The sequence below is a fragment of the Arachis hypogaea genome, chromosome 4 (assembly GCF_003086295.3).
Source record: "Arachis hypogaea cultivar Tifrunner chromosome 4, arahy.Tifrunner.gnm2.J5K5, whole genome shotgun sequence".
Lineage (NCBI taxonomy): Eukaryota > Viridiplantae > Streptophyta > Magnoliopsida > Fabales > Fabaceae > Arachis > Arachis hypogaea.
In genome coordinates this window covers 47,187,167-47,193,166 of record NC_092039.1, presented here as the reverse complement: position 1 = coordinate 47,193,166, position 6,000 = coordinate 47,187,167, and positions in this window count along the sequence as shown.

Here is a 6,000-nt window from a genome sequence, read left to right as displayed (position 1 = left end):
TAACGTGACCACTAACGTGGGCCATGCAAGCTTGATCTAACGTTAGTCACAAAGGTGAGTGTCACTAACGTTGGCATTGTTCCTCTCTTCCACGTTAGAGTCCACGTTAACTTAGTTAACGTGGCTCTTAACGTGGTTCATTGCCACATCTTGGAGCGTTAGTGGTGTTCACAATTACCACTAACATTGGAGTCCTTTTTTGTCTCCACGTTAACTACCACGTTAATGTAGTTAACGTGGCAATTAACGTGGCTCATGATGTCTTCGAGGGCGTTACTGGTGTTCACTTTTCTCATTAACGCTGCAAGCTTATCCCTATTCCACGTTAGTACCTACGTTAACTAGGTTAACGTGAATGCTAACGTGGCTCTTCCTTGCTTCCTTTGTCCTGAAATTACACAAATAAAGTACATCAAAGCTCTAATCCAAGTCATGAAATCATGCATTATCCAATTTAACATTCATTCCTTGCATAATTCTCATGAAATAATGTAAAATTTACAATATTTGTCTAAATCAAGATGTAAGTGTTCTTTTACCCAAAACTTACTTATTTCCTAAGAAAATGCATGAAACTACCCTAAAACAGTAAAGAAAAGGTCAGTGAAATTGGCCTAGATGCCCTGGCATCAGTCTTTGATTCATGATTCGCATCGTCTCTCCTGACAACAGAGCATCTGAATTTGAGATTAGAACCTTCGTGGTATAGGCTAGAAATAATTGGCAGCATTCCTGAGATCTGGAAAGTCTAAACCTTGTCTGTGGTATTTCGAGTAAGATCTAGGATGGGATGACTGTGACGAGCTTCAAACTCACGACTGTTGGGCGCAGTGACAGTGTGCAAAAGGATCAAGGGATCCTATTCCGACACAAGTGAGAACCGACAGAGCCCTGCGGTAGCTGTGCCTGGTATTTTTCATCCGAAACGAGAAATTCGATAGTTGATTAGCCGTACAAAAACCGTAGCCAGACCATTTTCACTGAGAGGATCATACAGCTTGCCATGGAAGGGAGGACACATGATTGGATGAAGACAATAGGAAAGCAGAGGTTCAGAAGCAACAAAGCGTCTCCAAACGCTTATCTGAAATTCCCACCAATGAATTTCATAAGTATCTCTATGTTATCTTCCGTTTTATTTATCTTTTAATTATCAAAACTTCATAACCATTTGAATCCGTCTGACTGAGATTTACAAGATGACCATAGCTTGCTTCAAGCCGACAATCTCCATGGGATCGACCCTTACTCACGTAAGGTATTACTTGGATGACCTAGTGCACTTGCTGGTTAGTTGTGCGGAGTTGTGAAAAGTGTGATCACAATTTTGTGCACCAAGTTTTTGGCGCTTTTACTGGGGATTGTTCGAGTTTGGACAACTGACGGTTCATCTTGTCGCCTAGATTGGGTAATTTTATTTTATGTTTAAGCTTTTATTTTTATTTTCGAAAACTACAAAAAAATTAATAAAATCATAAAAACCAAAAAAATATGCATTGTGTTCTTCTCTGATATTCAAGTTGTTCTTGATAATTTCCTTTGTTCAATCTCGTGATTTTCTTGTTTTGTGTTTTATGTTGTTTTTCATATGCATTTTCAAAATCATAGTGTTTGAACATTCAAAATTTCTAAGTTTGATGTCTTGCATGTCTTTCTTTTCTTAAAAATTTTCAAAAATATGTCCTTGATGTTCATCATGATCTTCAAAGTGTTCTTGGTGTTCATCTTGACATTCATAGTGTCCTTGCATGCATTACTTGTTTTGATCTTGCATTTTTATGTTTTATTTCATTTTGTTATTTTTCTCTCTCTTCATTAAAAATTCAAAAATAAAAAAATATATATATATTCAAGTAAATAATACAGAGAAATGAAGGTTCAGAACATAAGGCAGAAGAATCACATAGAAAAAGTGCTTACTGGCATTAAAACGTCAGTAAAGAGGCAATTTGGGCGTTAAAAGCCAAAATGGCTATCATTCTGGGCGTTTAACACCAGTAAAGGTACCATTCTGGGCGTTAAATGCCAGAATGGGCAGCATTTTGGGCATTTAGAAAAACTCCCAGTAAAGAAAGATTTTTGGCGTTTAACGCCAGCCAGGGTATTTGGCTGGCCGTTAAACGCCTAAAGAGGCAGCCACATGGGCTTTAAATGCCAAAATGGATATCATTCTGGGCGTTTAACGCCAGGATGACATAAGGGAGGTAATTTCATTTCCAATTCAAATTTTTTCAAATTTTCATGTTTTAATTCATAATTTTAAAATCTTATCTTTCCACATTTTCAAAAATCCTTGCTAACAATTAATGTTTTGATTCAAAAATTTCAAGTTTGTTACTTTCTTGTTAAGAAAGATTCAATCTTTGAATTTTAGAAACATATCTTTTAGTTTCTTATTAGTCATGTAACAACTCCGTTTTTTGAGTACGTGAAATCTTTTCAAAAGGCACAGATTTCTCCGGAAGATCAGTAAAGGGAACACCTCTTATATATCATAAAGTATCTCAATCCTCATTGTTATTATGTCATTTTTAAGCTAGAACCTTTTTTAGGCAAGCTTGATAACGCAGTGATGAAAAACCTAGTTTTTGAACTGTATCGGTTAGGAGTTTTGATTCTAGTTTTCGTAAATAGTCTCAGTTTGATGAACCAGACTAGATTCATGAGATAAGAGAGATAATAGTATAATATTATCATTACATTAGTATTTAGAATATGCTTGAATGATATTATAAGGTTACCTGGTCTGTTTTAGTTAAAAACAGGAAATCGGTTTAACCGGGTTCACAGTTTACTGGTGCAGCTTAGCACCGGCACTCTATGATGACTTTAGCAATGCTAAGGCCTCATTATACTTGTTTTATTCTCATAATAAATATGTTACTAGTGTCATTTATGCTAGTAGCTCAGAAAATAATTTTTAGAGATGTTTTCACAAGTGTTCCGATACATCTAGTTTTAGTAGTTATATACCTGAGATATTTTAATATTATTTTAATCCACCTCCAAGCCAACCAATCACAACTCACCTTACACCCTCAAGACACTCCAAGTCTGGTCATTTACTCCCTTTGGCCGAAATTGAAAGGAGAGAAAAGAGAGAAAACTTCATGAACACTTAATCTTCAAAGCTTGATTTCTTCTTAACTAAAACTCAAATCAAAACTCCGATTTCACCAAAATGATCCTTTCTTCTTTCTCTACATGATCATATGACTTATCAAGGCTGGAAATAAGGTGATATGGCTTTCTCCCTCCCTCTTCAATTTAGTTTCAAGGAAACATGCTTAAACATGTATTTTCTTGATGTTCTTCCTTAGGAATCATGCTTAACTTGACTTGAGGGCTAAGAAATGTTAATTTCCAGCAAGTATAAGGTGATATATCCCTTCCTAATGTTCTGAGAGAGATTTGGTTAGTTGAGGGTTTTTGGATTTAAAGTTGTTCTTGATGTGATTTAGGAGGAAAAAGTGCTTAAGAACCACCTAAAAGTCTAACCAATTTTCGAGCAGCAAAACCAGGTAGGGTGTGACGAATTTAATCTTGATTGATTGTGTTTGAGATGTGTGATTATGATATGTTTTGGTTATGCTTGAAATTGATTGCTTATATGAGTTATTCTTGGTGAAAGTTTGTTGAAATTTTGATGAAATTTTATGATATTCAAGCTATGAATGTTGTTCTTGAGGGCTGCTGGAAAAATGAACCCTAGAGCTTAAATTGGGGATTAATTTATGTTAAAATCATGTAGAAAAGATGGGGTTTTAGTGACTGCTAATTTATTATGAATTATGGTAAAAATCGGTTGCTGAAAAGACTGAAAAACGGGTAAAAATAGAGAAAGAATCTAAAGAATTTACGAAGAACACTTTGAGTGTGGTGAAGAACATTGAAGAACACCCTTTAGATCTTAGAAAGGGCAAGGAAGTAAATATTTTGGTGTTTGAGGGGTTATTTTGTGATTTCTGAAAGTTAGGGTGGTTAAAGTAGAAATATAAAAAGTTATGTGCGGTAAAAAGTGAATTTATAAAGTAAAAGGTTAAAGGAAGGTAATTTTCGAAAATATATTAATAAAATAATAAATAATAATAAAATATTAAATAATAATATTTAATTAAATATAATATTTTAATAAAAATAATAAAATAATGCAAAAAAAGGCAGTTTTCTATAAAAGCTTTAGAAAGACACCTTTAAGCACGGAATCTCATAATTACCTTCATAAAACACTTAGGGAGAGGTAAGAACATATTAGTGAGGCAAAGATAAAAGAAAGATAAAAAGTTGAAGAAAAGATAAAAATCGAAGAAAAAGTCTGTAAAGTTTTAATGACAGAAAAACAGACAGAGATTAGTGAACGAACTAGGGCAACATAGTTAGTTCTTGAGTTCCGACTAGGGTTAGGTATAATATGAAAAGTTAAACTGTTTCAGTATAGACTTAATGAACTTATACTTGGAACAGACAAACTATTCATACCGAAATTTACATAAGCTTTAAATACATATGTTAAGCATAGAAATCAAAGCAGAGTAAAGTAAGGAGGTAAAGAGAAAAAGAGTAATATCGATACAGAGAATAGAGTAATCAAAAAAGAGTAAAGAGACTAAGAGAAAAGAGTAAGCAGAGTAGAGTAAAGCGACTAAGAGAAAAGAGTAATTATAGCAGAGTAAAGAGACAAAGATAAAAGAGTAGCAAAACACACGAACTGATAATGTTAAATACGGGGAGTACCCACGAACTGAATGATCATTGGTCTCGGGGAAACCTATGAACTATTAACTATTTCATGTGCGGGAAAAACCCACGAACTGATAATCATTGATTATGGGAATAACCCATGAACTGATAATCTTTGATTACGGGAATAACCCACGAACTGTTGTATGTTGATCTCGGGTATAACCCACGAACTGAACATTACTGTATTGTTGAGTATTGATCTCGGGTATAGCCCACAAACTGAGGATCGTGTTTGTTGTTGTATGTTGATCTCGGGGAAACCCACGAACTGAGGATCATTGTTTTGTTTGTGAATTGATCTCGGGAAAACCCACGAACTGAGGATCATTGTTTCGTTTGTGAATTGATCTCGGGGACGCCCACGAACTGAGGATCACTGTTTCCCCTTGTCCGTATATTATGGGGTCGAGATTTGTGCCGACTGTCGGTAGTCACAAAGGAGTGGTATTCTTACCACCGACACGTATGCACTAAGGACACAAAGGGAAACCAAATCTGGGACTTGTTCCTAGGTAATGTCGGGCTGCAGGATGTAAACTGACACGTGAGCTCATGGCCTGCATAGGACAGACATGCATCATACTTGGTTGTGCATTTCCTTTGCTATGATTGTTGTATGAATGTATGCTCTGTTTGTTTGTATTATATTCCTTGTATTTGCGTTTTATTTTCTTGTATTTTTTCGTTTGTGTTATGCTTTTTTCTTTCTCTATTTTCTCTATTTATCTGTCTTATGTTTACTACTTCTCGGTATTCTGCTATTTGTCTGATAAACAACACGAAATTAACGAACTTAACTAATAACTCTGACCCTACTAAGAACTCCCCAGTTCTTACCCCTTCTCTTTCCCTTCCTCTTCCAGATGGAAGCAAGAGTATCCTTCCGTAATCCACTGATGATCGTTCTACAAAAGGGTTCTACTCTGGGTAGTTTTCTGAGTCTAGAGTGAATTCCATTATCTGTTTATATGTATATACTGTGAGGCCAACCAATGTCTGCACCCCGCTTATCTACAAACTTTAGCCTATGTCCTCCTTACGATGTTGCTGTTATGTGGCCACTCGATGAAGTACTTGAGAGTCGTCATATGGAAACGTCTGATCGTGCAGAGGAGTAACAGATGATGTTCTACTTTTTGATGACGTTCCACCTGACTTGAGTTTTGAAGACTTAGAACGTACTTTCCCTCGCTTTAGTACTTTAGAGGGACTAGGTGAGTATTGAGTCTACGCTAGCCTGGGCACCAGCTTAGGGAC